Genomic DNA, 16750 nt, shown 5'->3' on the forward strand with positions numbered 1-16750 from the left:
AGGGAGGGAAGGTCATGGCTTCTCAGACTCAGGCTGTGTTTGTGATTAAACGGCTTCTCAGAACTTAGGAGTGGGAGACAGTTCAGTTGCCTGGTTTTGCAACCTCTGGGTTGCGGGGCTGGGGTGGCTGCTTCCTGGGAATTCCGTGGATGGCAGATTTCCTGAACCCTTGAGCCTGTTTTATAGCCATGGTTCGTGTGTGTGTGTGTGTGTGTGTGTGTGTGTGTGTGTGTGTGTGTGTGTGTGTGTGTTTGGAGGCATCCTTTATTACCACAGCCTTTAACTTCAGTTCCAGGCGATCCAACATCTTCTGACCTCTGAGGTCTCCTGCACAGAAGTGGTGCACATACGTTCACTCAGGCACATGCACACATACATAAAATAAATTTAATATGCCAGGCGGTGATGGCACACGCCTTTAATCCCAGCACTTGGGAGGCAGAGGCAGGTGGAATTCTGTAAGTTCAAGGCCAGCCTGGTCTACAGAGCAAATGCCAGGACAGCCAAGGCTATACAGAGAAATCTATCTCAAAAAAACAAAAAAACAAACGAAGAAAGATGACTGTGGTGGAACACACCTGTAAGCCCCGCACTGGGAGGGCTGAGGCAGGAAGAGCACAAGTTTTATTCTAGCCTGAGTTATCTAGTGAGACCCTGTCTCTAAGTTTAAAAAAGAGCTGGAGAGATGGCTCAGTGGTTAACAGCACTGGCTGCTCTTCCAGAGGTCTTGAGTTCAATCCCAGAAACCACATGGTGGCTCACAACCATCTGTGAGATCTGGTGCCCTCTTCAGGCATGCAGGCAGCATGCAGACAGAACATTGTAGACATAATAAATAAATCTTAAAAAAAAAAAAAAAAAAAAAAAAGATCTGGAGAGATGGCTCAGTGGTTAAGAGCACTGGCTGCTTTTGTAGAGGACACAGGTTGGCTTCCCAGCACCCACATGGTAGCTTACAACTCTCTTCTGGCCTCCTCATGTACCAGATGCACACAGTGCACATGTATACAGTCAGACAAAACACTCAAAAATAAGAAGTTTTAAAAAGAGACAGACAGATTGACCTGGGAATGTGGCTCAGCAGTGGAGCTTTCCTAAGCATGTTTGAGGCCCTGGCCTCCATTCTCCTGCACAGCAAGAGGAAGTAGGAACTGACTGCAGTAATAGATGCCTATTTTCCCGGTACATGGAAGGAGGCCGCAGGAGGATCAGAAGTGAGTTCAGGACAGCCTGGCCTACATGAGACCTTGTCTCAGCAGATGAAGACAGTAATGAAGAGGGTCTAGGGTGTGTGTGAGGACTGAAAGGAGGGCAAAGTCCACGCATCATCCAGGGGAACGCCAAGCTTTCAAGGAGACTGAGGCAAGAGAGCAACAAAAGCAAGGAGGAAACAAGAATTCTGAAACTTTAAAACCAGAGTCCTGGGGCTGCAGAGAGGACTCGGTGGTGAAGAGCACCGGCTGCTCTTGCAGAGGACTTGGGTTCAATTACCAGCACCCACAGGGGGTAGCTCATAACCCCTTGTAACTCCAGCTCCAGGGGCTCTGACACCCTCTTCTGGCCTCTGTGGGTGCCTATATATAAGTAAGCATATGGCACCTGTATACATTCATAAATAAATCTTTATATATATATATATATATATATATATATGTGTGTGTGTGTGTGTGTGTGTGTGTGTGTGTGTGTGTATGAATGAAGTCCCTATTCGTAGGGAGGGGAGGAGAGTGGTACACTGACAGGTAGCACTCACATTAATAGGATGGGAATTGACCCTATGGATTAAAGCAAGATAGAGGTCATCAGTGATCTTGATGAGAACAGACATGGTACCTTAGCAGGGTATATATGAGTTCATAAGAATGGAAGAGGGGCCAGGCGGTGAGGGCGCACACCTTTAATCCCAGCACTCTGGAGGCAGAGGCAGGTGGATCTCTGAGTTCAAGGCCAACCTAGTCTACAAAGGAGTTCCAGGATAGCCAGGGCTACACACACACACACACACACACACACACACACACACACACACACACACACACCTGCCTCGGCCTCCTGAGTTCTGGGATTAAAGCATGTGCCTCTATGCCCAGCTTATCCAGGACCTTTCTGCTGTAATCTCAGTTTTTCCTTTACAGGATCTTTGCCTGGAGTGTACTAATAACATACTTTATTGACATTCTACTATTATTTTATTTGTTTTGAGACAGGGTCTAAAATAGCAGAGATGGATGAGTTTAACTTCTGCTCTTCTTGTCTCGACCTCTGAAGTGCTGGGCTTACATACTTGAACCTCCAACTTTTGTAGTGTTCTGGGGCTTCGTGCAAACATGAAGAAGAGGAGGGAAAAAAGGAACAAGATCATCCCCTAAGAGTGAGAATGAAGGAAAATCTAGGCACTAGAGGAGAGAAAACCTAGAAAAATTCAGGAGAGGAATGAACTAAGAGGAAACCAAAGGGCTGAGATACCAGCAGATAGGAATGGAATGCTCATTTGCAAGGACATTGGGATCATCGAGGATTATAAAGGCTGGGGACTCAGCTCAGCTAGTAGAGTGAGTGCTTCTCTGGCATTCCCAAAGATGGGGGTTCAATCACCAGTGCCAGAATAAATCAATAAATCTGCAACATAACCCCTGTATATAAGTATACTACATCTCCCCCTTTTGTCTAAACAAAGTTCTAACATAAAACAATACACAATAGGAATGATTATCTAGTATTGTCTAGGAGAGGGGAAAGGCAATAACCTAGACAAAATAGAAATACAACCAGCAAGAACAACATCAAACGAGACCCTAAAATCCAGAGATGTCCAGACCAGAGGTCAATGGGATGAGACAGAGATTACTCCAATAGCTGTCCTATCCTAAAGAATCTAACTTTATTATTTGAAATGTTCTTAGCTAGGATATGAGAGGATGATAACTGTAACTATCTAGTCTTCAACCCCATCAAAGACCTGAGAAGGAAAATAATATTACCTGAGAAAACAGGAAGTGCAAGCAATTTCTGAAAAATTGTGAGAATAGACAGAGACAGCTGGCAGCCTGGACAGTCACCTAAAGTTTTCAGCACCGTTGGGGCATCCATTTTTGTCTATAAGCCTAGAATATCTGACAGACCATTTTCAGAAGCAGGAATTTTGAAAGACCATCTTACCCTGTCTTGGCAAGGTTCAGTAGTCGCTTTTCCTTGTGTCCTGCTCGTCCAGAAAGGACAGCGTTCATACTGTCAGCAGTTGAGGTAAGGGCAGTTCTTTGCCTGGCAGGCCATTCTGTGCTGAGAAGAAGACAAACTTCCAGATGGAAATGTCTAGAAGCCCAACATTCTCTCAGGATCAGATTGGTGCTGCCAGGAGCAATCGTGTCTCATGTCAACAGAATTCTAAGTTATCAAAACATTTAAATGTCATATTCTCTAGGTCTGTGGAGTGTTTGAAGATTACCTATCCATCTGACATAAGTTTTTGTAAATCTGGAAAACCTAACTAACATAACTATAGATATGACATGCATGGGTAACTATTAATCTGTAAGTCTTACCTACCTAAATAACCTAAGGCTTCACATTAACAAGGTAAACAATCTGTAAACAGATGTACAGTAAAAGGACAATGACCTCGAAATTGTGACAATACACAAAATAACTTAATCAGAGGTAGAAATGTATAGTGCAATATGATAACAATATCCTTAATATGTATCAATATACAAAATATCCTAAACAGAGGTAGAACATACACACAGTATGACAAATATAATTTTACAATTGTATCAATATATAAAATATTTCAAATAGGAGTAGAAACATGTGTACAATATGACAATTATAATTTTGAGTTTGGGAGCTGGAGAGATGGCTCAGAGGTTAAGAGCACCGACTGCTCTTCCAGAGGTCCTGAGTTCAATTCCTAGCAACCACATGGTGGCTCACAACCATCTGTAATGAGATCTGGTGCCCTCTTCTGTATACATAATAAATAAATAAATCTTTTTAAAAAATAATAATTTTGAGTTTGTATCAATGTACAAATTATCTTAAATAGGAATAGAAAAAATAGTTTACATGTGTATCAATATACAAGAATCTATATCAGTGCAGTTTATCTAAGGCTGATAGTTTGCTAAATTAGTTTATTAGTTGATACAAAAACCTACCTTAATATCCTATACCTATCTATTCCCCTTTTGGGGGGTGCCAGGTATAGCAAGAAATCTCTGGAATCTGCTTAAAGGGTAAAGGAATTTATTAGGAAAGAAAACTCACTAAACAGGAGAATCGTCGCAGGGTCTTGGAAGGCTGAGGTACTGCCCTCTGCTGCTCTGGCCGCCTGAGTCAGTCTGTCTTGTATATTAGAGGGTCCAGCCTTAATATTATACATCCCAGGGGCTCAGGAGAGAGAACTGCTAATAGCGAGGACTATTTTCAGGAAATAGAATCTCAGCACACCGAGCTCTATAATCCACTTGCTTTAATTCCTCTGGCATAACATCCTTTATACACAGCTTCAGTTCTGTTCTCATGCCTAGCTCCTTTCTTGCCTGATTCCTCTCTATATTTATCTACTGCTCCGTCTAAGTTCTATCTTAATTCTCTCTTCTTAATTCTGCCTCGTCTAGGTCCTTTTTATCTTGTTCTTAGCCAGCTAGTACTTCCCCATCTGACTCTTCCTCATCTTCCATCTCATCCACATGGACTCTCTAGTCAAAATCCCCCTTATTCCTCCCCATTCTCTGTCTCTCTGTTCTCCATGTGCCCTGGGAGTCCCAGTATATATATACTTACAAGTAGTAATCCCTTGGCAGTGCAAAGCCAGGCTTCCAGGGTCAAACAGAGGGGTGATAATCACATAGAGGGGCAATAACCATTAATTATCATTTGCAACCCCAAAGGGAAGTGACCAATGGGGAAATAAATTAACTAAAGGCTAAATTCGGGTAATATCTAAGAAGAAGGATCTTATGTGCTCAACTATAGTTTTAAACATGATTGGTAGAAAATGTTAAGAATCTATAAGTTGCTAGGTCAATGGGAGAAAATAAAACTGCCTTCTTTTTTCCTGTGGCTCCTATCTGTCCAAGCTATCTGCCATTTTTCTGCAGGGTGGGGGAAAGTGTGCTCGGTCGCTAGGCAACCTGTGTACAGCTAGATGCCTCTGGTGATAGTTAAAGGGAGATATGGAACTAGAGGTAAGGTTTGGGAAAGGAGGAAGTAAAGCTTAATTGGCACATCCGCCAGGCCTTCTCAAACAGGTAGCCTGGATGCTTAAGTCTGTTCTTAGAGAATACAGAGGTATCTCTGATAAGGTACTTCCTCCGTCTGGGGATGCACCTGGCCGGATGCTGCCAATGATGATAATTACAGGGAGACTTGAACTGGGAGTTCTGGCTGAGCATAGCTGTCAGCACAGAAAGTTAACTAAATATTCCTAGAAGTGGTTAGGTAAGGAGTTAAAGGTCTATACAGTTAGTAAGGCTGTAAGAAAGGAGGGTCCGAGCTAAACTGTGTAAAGCTAAAAGGAGGGTCCGAGCTAAACTGTGTAAAGCTATTCCTTAACATCCACCTGACCTAGGCGGTGTCTCCTTGTGAATTTACCTTAAATCAGGAGACTTTCATGTGGACTGTTATTACGGCTCGTCCTTAAAAGTGGCTAAGGGAGATATCTGATTCCAGAGAAAGCCTTTCCTGAGGCTGTTCTCCAAATACCTGGAATGTGTACGTCTAGAAAGTGATCATTCCACACTGTTAGCCCTTCTTAGGGAAAAGTCAATTGGGAAGGCACACATGATTTTCATAACAGAAGACAGCTGATATATAACAAGCCAAATAACACCAAAAGCTCCTTGGAATTTGGCTTCCTCTGGAGGAAATCCCTGATCCCTCCAGGTAGACTTTGCTATAACCAGCTGAGTTCTTATGATATATTCCTGTGGCCCGCAGCAAGTCCGCACCATCCAGGCCCACATAGAAGAGAAGAGAGGGCACACATGGGTCTCAGGTCTTAAGAGTAGCCCCCAGGCCACACCCCAGGGGCAGGTTCTTCAAGGTCATAGGTAGGTAGAACAGGTATCTACTACACACAAGCTCAAGGAGCATCTCGGAAGAGGGGCAGAAGGATTGGGAAAGCCAGGGGAAAGCAGGAAGATTGTCTTCTAGAAGCTGAGCAGTGGTGGCGTGCACGCCTTTAATCCCAGCACTCAGGAGGCAGAAGCAGGCGAATCTCTGTGAGTTCGAGGCCAGTGTGGTGCATTTCAGGACAATCTCCAAAGCTACACAAAAATCTTGAAAAAACAAATTGTCTTCTAGATACAACAGGAAAGTTGCACCCATGAAATCTCAACAGTATGGCTGCTTAAACAAGACCTGAACAAACCTCCTGTCGATAGACAACAGGCGTGGGGGAAATGACATTGGACCTTACCCTTGTGTGGAGAGTTACAAGCAATTAAATCATGCTGAGGAAGGGAGAATTAGACTTCCCCAGAGATGAGCCCCCTAAAAATAGTTACCCAATCCCAGTGTCCAGCCCTAAAAAGTATTCATACAAGCAACACTACCCAGACCCAACTGATTGTATTTATAAATTTATTTTCATATGTGTGTGTAACAATAACAAAGAATAAGAGGCCATGAATTTGAAAGAGGGTTATGGGAAGGGTTGGAGGAAGGAAGAGGAGGAAATAATACAATTAAATTTTAATTATTTTTTTATTTTTATTTTTTTTTGGGGGGGGTGTGGTTTTTGAGACAGGGTTTCTCTGTGTAGCTTTGGTGCCTTTCTTGGAACTCACTCTGTAGCCCAGGCTGGCCTCAAACTCACAGAGATCCTACCTCCTCCCAAGTGCTGGGATTAAAGGCATATGCCACCACCAACTGGCTATTGTTTTTCACTTTAAGAAGGAAAGAAATCACTGGGCATGGTGGCTTGTGCCTGTAATTCCAGCACTTAAGAAACTGAGGCAGGAGGATCACTAAGAATTTCAGGCAAGACTGTGTCTCAAAAAAAAAAAAAAAAAAAAAAAAACAAAGATGGTGATCTGGGACAGGCGAGACAGACAGGAACACTTTTCTACTCGGTGTTGTGAAGATGTTCGCACCCCATGTTGTAAAGGCTCTGCTCCGTCACATTACTAACAGCTAAGCGGGAACACACTGCTGAGGGTTTGTGCTCTCGGTTAACCCCTCCCACCCCTGGAGGGGTGCCATGTTGATACCAGCAGAAACTAGTAAGACCTGGCACTTCACCTGAGCCCCGACAGCCGCCGCAAGAGGAGAGGGCTGGGAATGGTGAGCCAGACAGCACAAGCCTTGCGAATGTGCCCACACCTGACAGCGACAAGGCGGGACCCAGGATGACGGCTGCTGGCGGGAGCTGGGACAGCAGGCACGTCTTTAGGGTGTTAATCCACTGCCTTCTCGGACTGCCAGCTCTCAGAAGAAAGTGCCCCGAAGAATTCTGTTCCTGCCTTGGCATGTGTGCGGCGGGCAGTATTCCAGTTACCACAGGACTCAGGTTGGAGGGAATGACAGGGTCGGCAGAGGCAAGTGAACAACCACAACAAGGAGAAGCGAGGGATGAGTCACACGTGCGTGTGTGTGTGTGTGTGTGTGTGTGTGTGTGTGTGTGTGTGTGTGTGTCTGTCTGTCTGTCTGTCTGTCTGTCTGTCTGTCCCTCTTCCTCCTCTTGGGCGGCAGCTGCCACTCTTCTCTCCCCACTGTTGACGTTGCCATTTTGAGCTTCCTATGAAGAATCTTACAGAGTAAGATTTCTGTGTCTCTGGCCTCTTTCACCGTTTTGTTTGTGAGAGCTAACAGTCCCTTGACAGGACTTGCTGTTGCTCTGGGATGTCTAATTTTATGAGTAGGCAACAACAGACACCTATAATGCTGATAGAAACACGTACTCACTGTATTGGGGTGGAGAGTGGAGGCATCGTGAGTGAAGAGCGTTAGCTTTAGCCCTCCGGTGGACACGTTAGCCCTCCGGTGGACACGTAAGCCCTCCGGTGGACACACCACTGCTGTCCTGTATGCATTCCAGGACACACCAACACTGGCGACTTTCACCTGCAATCTTAGCTTGAGATCTTCCAGTAGATATTTGGGGGACCTCGTTGTGGTCTTTTAGATTTCCTTGACTAGAAAATTAAGGGCCAGAGAGCTGGCTCAGCAAGTAAAGGGGCTTGCGGCCAAGCCTGACAGCCTGAGTTTGATCCCCAGAACCCACATAATGGAAAGAACTGACTCCAAGTTGGCCACTGACCTCCACATGTGCCACTAGAAAACACACACACACACACACACACACACACCAATGAACCAATAAATGGAATTTTTTTTTTTGAGTCAGTTTCTCTGTCCTGGAACTCTCTCTGTAGATCAGGCTGGCCTCAAACTCAGAGATCCTCCTGCCTCTGCCTCCGGAGTGCTGGGATTAAAGCCCAGTGCCGCCACTGCCCAGCTATAAATGTAAATTTTAATGTTATGTGATCTTTTCTTTTTTTTTTTTTTAAGATTTATTTATTTATTATGTACATAGTGTTCTGCCTGCAGGCCAGACAAGGGCACCAGATCTCATTACAGATGGTTGTGAGCCACCATGTGGTTGCTGGGAATTGAACTCAGGACCCTTGGAAGAGCAAGCAGTGCTCTTAACCTCTGGGCCATCTCTCCAGCCCCGTGAATCATCTTTTCATTTTTCTTTTTTATTAATTAGCTATGCCTGTCTTTCATTATACAGACTATTTGGATCTCCTCTTTTCCAAAGTGTTTTTGAAGTCTTTTTCCCATGATTTTATTGTTCTTTTCTTACTGGTTTATGAGTGGTTTGGTTTGGATTTCATTTTCAGATAGGGTCTCATATACAGAAAAGATTAGCCTGAACTTCTTATGCTCTTGCCTCCCAAGATGTGGTTCCGTACCCAGCAGGGTTTAACAATGTATTCTGAATGAAAGTCCTTTGTAAAGTTTGTTAGTTACAGGCACTTTCTTCCAATCTGTGTGTATTGCCTTCCCACTTTTTTAGGGGAATATTTTTGGTCATTATTTGTCTGTACGTGTGTGTGTGTGTGTGTGTGTGTGTGTGTGTGTGTGTGATTATGGATGTGCAAGTGTATACGTGTGTGTATGCACGCTAGGGACAGTGGAGGGTGTTGAGTCCTGCTCCCTCGCTCTCTGCTCTGAGAGCCAGTGTGGTGGTACATGCCTGCACTTCCCGAAGTGAGGAGGGGGAGGCAGCATGATGTCCACAGCAAATCTGAGGCCATCCTGGGCTACAGGTTAAACCTCAACTACATAGCAAGTTCAAGGCCATCCTAGGCTAAAGATAATCCTGACTCAAACAGTAAACATCTCCCTTTAAATAAGTAAATAATAAAGTGAACAACTGAGTGGTATTTAGTATATTCACAATGTGTGTAACTGCTACATCCAGTTTTCATCACCCCAAAAGGAAATCCTACATGCATGAAACTGTAAAGATGTGTCTCTGCCTATGGGGCCTTCTGATTGGCTTAATAAAGAGCTGAAGCTGGGCGTGGTGGCCAACACTTTAATCCCAGCTCTTGGGAGGCAGAGCCTGGCGGATCTCTGTGAGTTCGAGGCTAGCCTGGGCTACAGAGTGAGTTCCAGGACAGGCTCCAGAAGCTACAGAGAAACCCTGTCTCAAAAAACCAAAAACCAGGCCAGGTGGTGGTGGTGGTGCACGCCTTTAATCCCAGCACTCGGGAGGCAGAGGCAGGTGGAGCTTTGTATCTTTGTGAGTTCGAGGCCAGCCTGGTCTATAGAGCAAAATCCAGGAAAGGCGCAAAGCTACACAGAGAAACCCTGTCTCAAAAAACAAAACAAAACAAAACAAACAAAAATCAAAAACCAAAAGTAAATAAATAAATAAAGAGCTGAATGCAGCCGGGCGGTGGTGGTGCACTCCTTCAAACCCAGCACTCAGGAGGCAGAGCCAGGAGGATCTCTGTGAGTTCAAGGCCAGCCTGGTCTACAGAGTGAGATCCAGGACAGGCACCAAAACTACACAGAGAAACCCTGTCTTGAAAAACCAAAAAAAAAGAAAGAAAGAAATGGGATTGGGTCATTGGTGATGTTTGATTTTTGTGGTGTCTATGGCAGTATCTCTAGGGTTGAGGGGTGTAAGAATAAGAAAACCAGTTAAGTCAGGCCTGGTGGCACACACCTGTAACCCCTAGGGAACCATCAGTTCAAGGCCAGCCTGAGCTACATAGTGAGACCCTGTCTCTTTTTGTTTGCGACAAAGTTTCACTTTGTAATCCATGTTGGCTTCAAACTCACTGTGTGGGCCAGGCTGGTCTGGAAATCCGCCTGCCTCACTCATCCTCTGAGGTACTAAGATTACAGATTTATGACACTATGACTAGCTAAGAAGTGATTGAAAATTTATAATTGATTACATCTGATTGGAATGTGGGTGTGCGTGTCATGCTCATGTGGAGTTCAGAGGGCAAGTTTCTTTCTTGTACCCTGTCCTCCTGGGGCTTGAACTCAGGTCATCAGGCTTGGCTCCAGGTAGCTTTACCTGCTGAGCTGTCTCACTGATTTGTTACATATCACCAGCTTTCTTGGCCTCCGCCTCTAGGTGGGATCACTAACATTTGTCCACAGCACAATTCTGGCTACGACATAAAAGGTCCCCCACCAGATGCATCGGCCCACACATTTAATCCCAGCACTCAGAGGCTGGGGCAGGTGGATCTCTCTTGAGTCTGAAGCCAGTCTGGCTTATGTAGGAAGGTCCAGGCCAGCTAGTGCTGCAGTTAGACCCTGTCTCAAAACATAAAAAACAAAGCAAAAGGGGTCCTTCTTTCAAGGGCTTTGGGAAACCGAACACTGCAGTGTGTCAATGTTAGTGGCGTCTGTTTGCAGAGTTCAGCATCGGGAGCTGCATGTTGGGATGCAGCCGCCGGTGGCTCCGCCCCTTGCCATTCCTTTGCAGTATCGTGGCAAAGTGTTCATTTCACTTGTCTGGCTGGTTGGTTCTGCTTTTTGTTTGTTGAGACAGGGTTCCTCTAAGTAGTTCTGGCTGTCCTGGAACTCGCTTTGTAGACCAGGCTGGCCCGCACCACCACGCCCCACAAATGTTCATTTTATGTAAGCTCAATCCCAGAGTTCCTCCCCCCATCCTGTGGGAGGGCACAGCTGTTGCTGACACTCACGGCCCTGCAGAGCCATCCTGCCAGGCCCCGTTTCTTGCTGTCTCCTGTCAGGGAGCTTCCCTTGCTTCCTCTCTGCTGCTGCTGTACATCTCAGCTTCTTCCTGTCTGGGCTTGTCTTTCATTTTTGTGTCTCCTCCATTGTGGTCCATTGCTCTCCTAAGATTTTATTATTTTTATTATTACTAACCACTAAGTCTAGGAAGGGGTCTTAACAAAGCAGCAATCTTATTTGTACTTTCTTCTCCCTGCAAGCTTAAGAAACTGCAAGCCGCCGGGCAGTGGTGGCGCACGCCTTTAATCCCAGCACTCGGGAGGCAGAGCCAGGTGGATCTCTGTGAGTTCGAGGCCAGCCTGGGCTACCAAGTGAGTCCCAGGAAAGGCGCAAAGCTACACAGAGAAACCCTGTCTTGAAAAACCAAAAAAAAAAAAAAAAAAAAAAAAAAAAAGAAACTGCAAGCCAACACTTCCTGATCTCAGCCCAGGGGATCCTATCGATGCCTTCTGGCCTCTGCAGGCACCAGGCATGCACACTGCGCACAGACATACATGCAACCAAAACACCCATACACATAAATTTTTTAAAGACACCAACAGTAGATCCCAGAAATGATTCCACCCAAGTCTAGCTGAGAGCTAATGACGTTATTGGAGTTACTGACAGAGGCAGGGAAAGCTACCTCACAAAAGCTGCAACCCTGGGCTAGCTCTCTACAGACTGCACGCAGCTCCATAGGCCACAGATTCACCTTAACCAACAACTGCTTATTGTTTGGAGAATCTTGGGGAGGATCTTGTGAATCTCTGATTTTCTTCAATGATTTTTATTATCTCATGTGTCTGTTTAATCTGCATGTATGTCTATATACCACATGCATGCCTGGGGCTGACAGAACGAAGTATCAGATCCCCTCACATTGGAGTTGCAGACATAAACTCCGGTCCTGTGAAAGAGCAGTCAATTCTCTTAACATCTGAGCAGTCCTGGTTCTTGCATATGTGTGGTACACAAAAACTCATTCAGGCACACATACTTAACTAAGCAAATCTAAAAAGAGAAAGAAATCTACACTAAACACATTTTTATGAAAAGAACAAACTCAGAAAATATACGCAAGAGATATACACACACACACACACACACACACACACACACACACACACACACACACACAGAGGTTTGGTGCCATGCAACTTTAATCCTAGCACTCAGGAGGTAGAGAGTAGTGGGTCTCTGAGTTCAAGGCCAGCCTCGTCTACAGAGTGAGTTCCAGGACAGCAGGACAGCCAGGGCTATACCGAGAAACCCTGTCTCCAAACAACAAAAAAACATTCATATATATATATATATATATATATATATATATATATATATATATATATATATATATATAATGTTTTGCCCTACATGTACACCCCCTGTGTGCCTACAGATGGTTGTGAACTGCCATATGGGTTTTAGGAACTGAACTCAGGTCGCTGTAAGAATATCAAATGTTCCTATTGTAAAAGGGCCCCAGACCTTAGCACTACTGACTCCCTGGTAGAAATACCATTCAGGCTGTAAAAATCAGCATGCAGACAGCATCATCTTCCATCCATCAAGTCCATAGTTCTGGAAAATGTACTAACCTTGTTTTTTAGCTTCTGAGGTTGTACTTCTGGCTAACTGAAGTATGTCAACTCAGGATGTGGTTTTTGTGCTTAAAAGCTCACCCTGAGAAAGGCTTGAGGCTACACTGGGATCCCAAACATCCAGTGTATTCGCCAGCTGGCTAATAATGACTTTCTATTGGCTTAAACCCATGTGCAAGCAGTGTTCTCTGGTACATACCCCACAACACTATTGCTGAGCCTTCTCTCAAGCCAGATTGATTTTTTTCTCAAAGATGGGGTCTCTAGCTAAATGTAGTAGCACGTTTTTAAACACAGCACTTGGGAGGCAGAGGCAGGCAGATTTCTGTAAGTTCAAGGCCTGTCTCACAAGAAAAAAGACAGGTTATCACTGTGTATCCCTGACTGGCCTGGAACTCAATTCACAGACCAGGCTAGCCTTGAGCTCAGAGATCTGCCTGCTCTGGTTCTGTAGTACTGAGATGAAAGACTGTATCACCGCTACCTACTCAAATGTAGTTTTGGTTGTTTTTGTTTTGTTTTTTCAAGGCAGTTTCTCTGTGTAGTCCTGGCTGTCCTGGAACTCTATCTGTAGACCAGGTTGGCCTTGAACTCAGAGATCACCTGCCTCTGCCTCCCAAATGCTGGGATTAAAGACCTATGCCACCTCCGCCTGCCTTGAATGTAGTTCTTTTATTTATTTATTTATATATATTTTTTTAAGATTTATTTATTTATTCATTTATTATGTATACAGAATGTATGCTTGCAGGCCAGAAGAGGGCACCAGATCTCATTACAGATGGTTGTGAGCCACCATGTGGTTGCTGGGAATTGAACTCAGGACCTCTGGAAGAACAGCCAGTGCTCTTAACCGCTGAGCCATCTCTCCAGCCCTGAATGTAGTTCTTAAGAAGCCAGTTTTTGGGGCTGGAAAAATGGCTCAGCGTTAAAAGCACCTGCTGCTCTCCCAACAGACCTGAGTTCAGTTCCCTCCCAGCTCACAACTGCCTGTGAATCCAGCTGCGAGGGATTCCATCCCTTCTTCTTTGGAAGCCAGGCATCCATTTATGTGGTGTACATGCATACATACACACAAGCAGAACATTTAAACCTGTACAATAAAAAAATCTCAAAAAAATTTGAAGAAAAAGTAAAGAGATGGGGCTGGAGAGATGGCTCAGAGGTTAAGAACACTGGCTGTTCTTCTAGAGGTCCTGAGTTCAATTCCCAGCACCCACATGGTGGCTGAAAACCATCTGTAATGAGATTTGGCTCCCTCTTCTGGCCTGCAGGGATACATACAAACAGAACACTGTATACATAATAAATAAATAAATCTTTAAAAAAAAAAAAAAAAAGTAAAGAGAGTGGGTGTGGAATGCTTAACCCGTAAGTAGCTAAGCCAAACTCCCACTGGGGGTGTCTGACTTCCCAGTAGTGACAGTGTGGCTGCTGATGCAGTGGAGACCCAGCTTGGTCTCTAAGACCAGATACAATCTGCATGGGGAAAAGGGACTTGGCCAGCAAGGACTTGGCCTTCCTCCTCTGAGATGAAAGCGGAGTCTCAGCGCCACAGTGCCCATGAGCCACACTCACCAGGGGCATCACTTGTACCAGTACCAGGCGTGGACTAGAGTAGGCACGGATGGAGTGTGCTACGGTATACACACCCATCTCCCTTCAGGAAAGCAGCGCTGCCAAGCAGCCAGCCCTCTCCCACAGCACTGCCTCGGCTGGAGACCTCACCAGATCACACAGCCTCCCTGAGCTGCAGCCAGCCACTGTCTGCCACTGTCCTATAAAAGGCCCACTCCCCTAGCCTCAACCCACACTATGGCCATTCAGATAGCAGAGCCCAGGTCAGGAGTGCAGACAGGTGGTAGAGCATTTGCCAGGCACACACAAGGCCCTGGGCACCAGTCAGTCAATGGACGGCTTCATAACCATATCCCTGGTGTACCAAACTGGGATGTCACAAAGAAGAAGTGATGGTATACTAAATTCTTAGCATATTAATGAAATACATTTGAAAATAAACCCTGGATTACTGTCTCCAATTACAATCATTTACTTATCCCACATTGACTTGGTTCTCTCGGATAGGAGGTTATGTCTCTCTCAGAGCTCCTAGGTGCTAAAAAGGATTATTTCTAGGATTTCAAGAGTCAGATGGCTCATGCTCATAATCCCAGCACTTGGAAGGCTAAAGCAGGGGTAATGAGTTCAAGGCCAGCCTGGGCCAGAGACCTAATCTCAAATGACTCAGCTATAGTGAGAAATTGAGGAGAATTCATCTTTGCAGGGCCAGGTGATGAAATGACTCATTAGTAAAGGTACCTGCTCCCAAGCCCAACAACCTGAGTTCATTTCCTGGGACCCACACGGTAGGAGAGCACCAATATTCACAAACTGTTCTCCGAGCTCCAGATCCGTACCACTGTCATGAAAGTGTACACATTCACACACACATAATATGTAAGATCGTTTCCTTCCAGGTCATCTCCTGTGATTCTTCAGGAAGCTAACAACAGAAAAGGATTCCAAAACTTGCAGTGAGCTTGAGGCTGGTTTTACAGCTTAGTCTGTATTTCCTTAGTGTGGACCATTCTATAGCCTTCCCTTAGTAAGCATTTCCATATGATTCCTATCATATGGAAAGAAAATCATTAATCCCAGCAATTGTTAGAGGCATAGACAATAGCATCTCTTTAAAACTGGAGGCCAGCCCATTCTGTACAACAACTCCCAGGTGTAAGGGTTGCAAAGGAAAACCCTGTCAAAAACTAACCAAGGGGGGCTGGAGACATGGCTCAGTAGTTAAGAGCACCTGCTGCTCTAGCAGAGGACTCAGGGTCAAGTGCTTGCCATGCAAGAAGAGGACCTGAGTTTGGGCCCTAACACCCATGTAGAAGCAGGCTAGGACACTGCCTGTAATCCTAGCACCAGGGAGACAGAGGGTCTCTGGGGCTTGCTATGCAGCCAGTCTGTCTAAACTGGCAAGGTTCAGGTTCTGTGAGATGTGCTCATCTCAAAAAATATGGTGTTGGGTAGTGGTGGCGCTTGCCTTTAATCCCAGCACTTGAGAGGCAGAGGCAGGCAGATCTCTGTGAGTTCCAGGGTAGCCTGGTCTAAAGAGCAAGATTCAGGACAGCCAAGACTACACAGAAAAACCCTGTCTTGAAAAACCAAAACCAAAACCAAGGTGAAGAGGGACTGAGAAAGATACCCAGTGTCCATTTTTGTTGCCACATAAGCACACTTGGGTGTGTGATCCTGAACATGCACACACATGACCATACAAAGCAACTGAACACATTTTGGAATATGAGATTCTAATAGTAGGTGTCTAGCTGCTATTAATATACATGTATAAAACTGTTCCCAAAAAAGGGCTGGTAGGAGCTGGAAGATGGCTCAACAGTTTAGAAGCACTTACTGCTTTTGCAGAGGCCCTGGGTTTGGCTCCCAACACCCATATGGACCATGTGTAATGCCAGATCTAGGATTCTGATGCCTTCTCTGGCCTCCCTGGGCACCAGCCAGGCAAATGGTACAGACTTACATGTAGGCAATACACTCATACACATACAACTTAAAAATAAAATAAAAATCTTTAGGCTGGAAAGATGGCTCGGTGGTTAACAGCACTGACTGCTCGCTCTTCCAGAGGACCCAGGTTCAGTTCCCAGCACCCATATGGTGGCTCACAACTGTCTTAACTCCAGTCCCAGAGGATCTGGTGCCCTCTGCTGGCCTCCATAGGCACAAAGCACACAAGCAGTAGACTCTTGCAGCCAAACACCCATGCACATAAAAACAAACGATTAAAACAAAAACAAATATATACAAAGGGCTAGCAAGATCTCTCGGGAGGCAAAGGGACTTGCTACTGTGACAACTTAAACACATCCCTAGAACTCACAAGGTAGAAAGGGGACAGACTCCTACAAACT

This window comes from Peromyscus maniculatus, chromosome 6, assembly GCF_049852395.1.
Source record: "Peromyscus maniculatus bairdii isolate BWxNUB_F1_BW_parent chromosome 6, HU_Pman_BW_mat_3.1, whole genome shotgun sequence".
In the NCBI taxonomy this organism is placed as follows: Eukaryota; Metazoa; Chordata; class Mammalia; order Rodentia; family Cricetidae; genus Peromyscus; species Peromyscus maniculatus.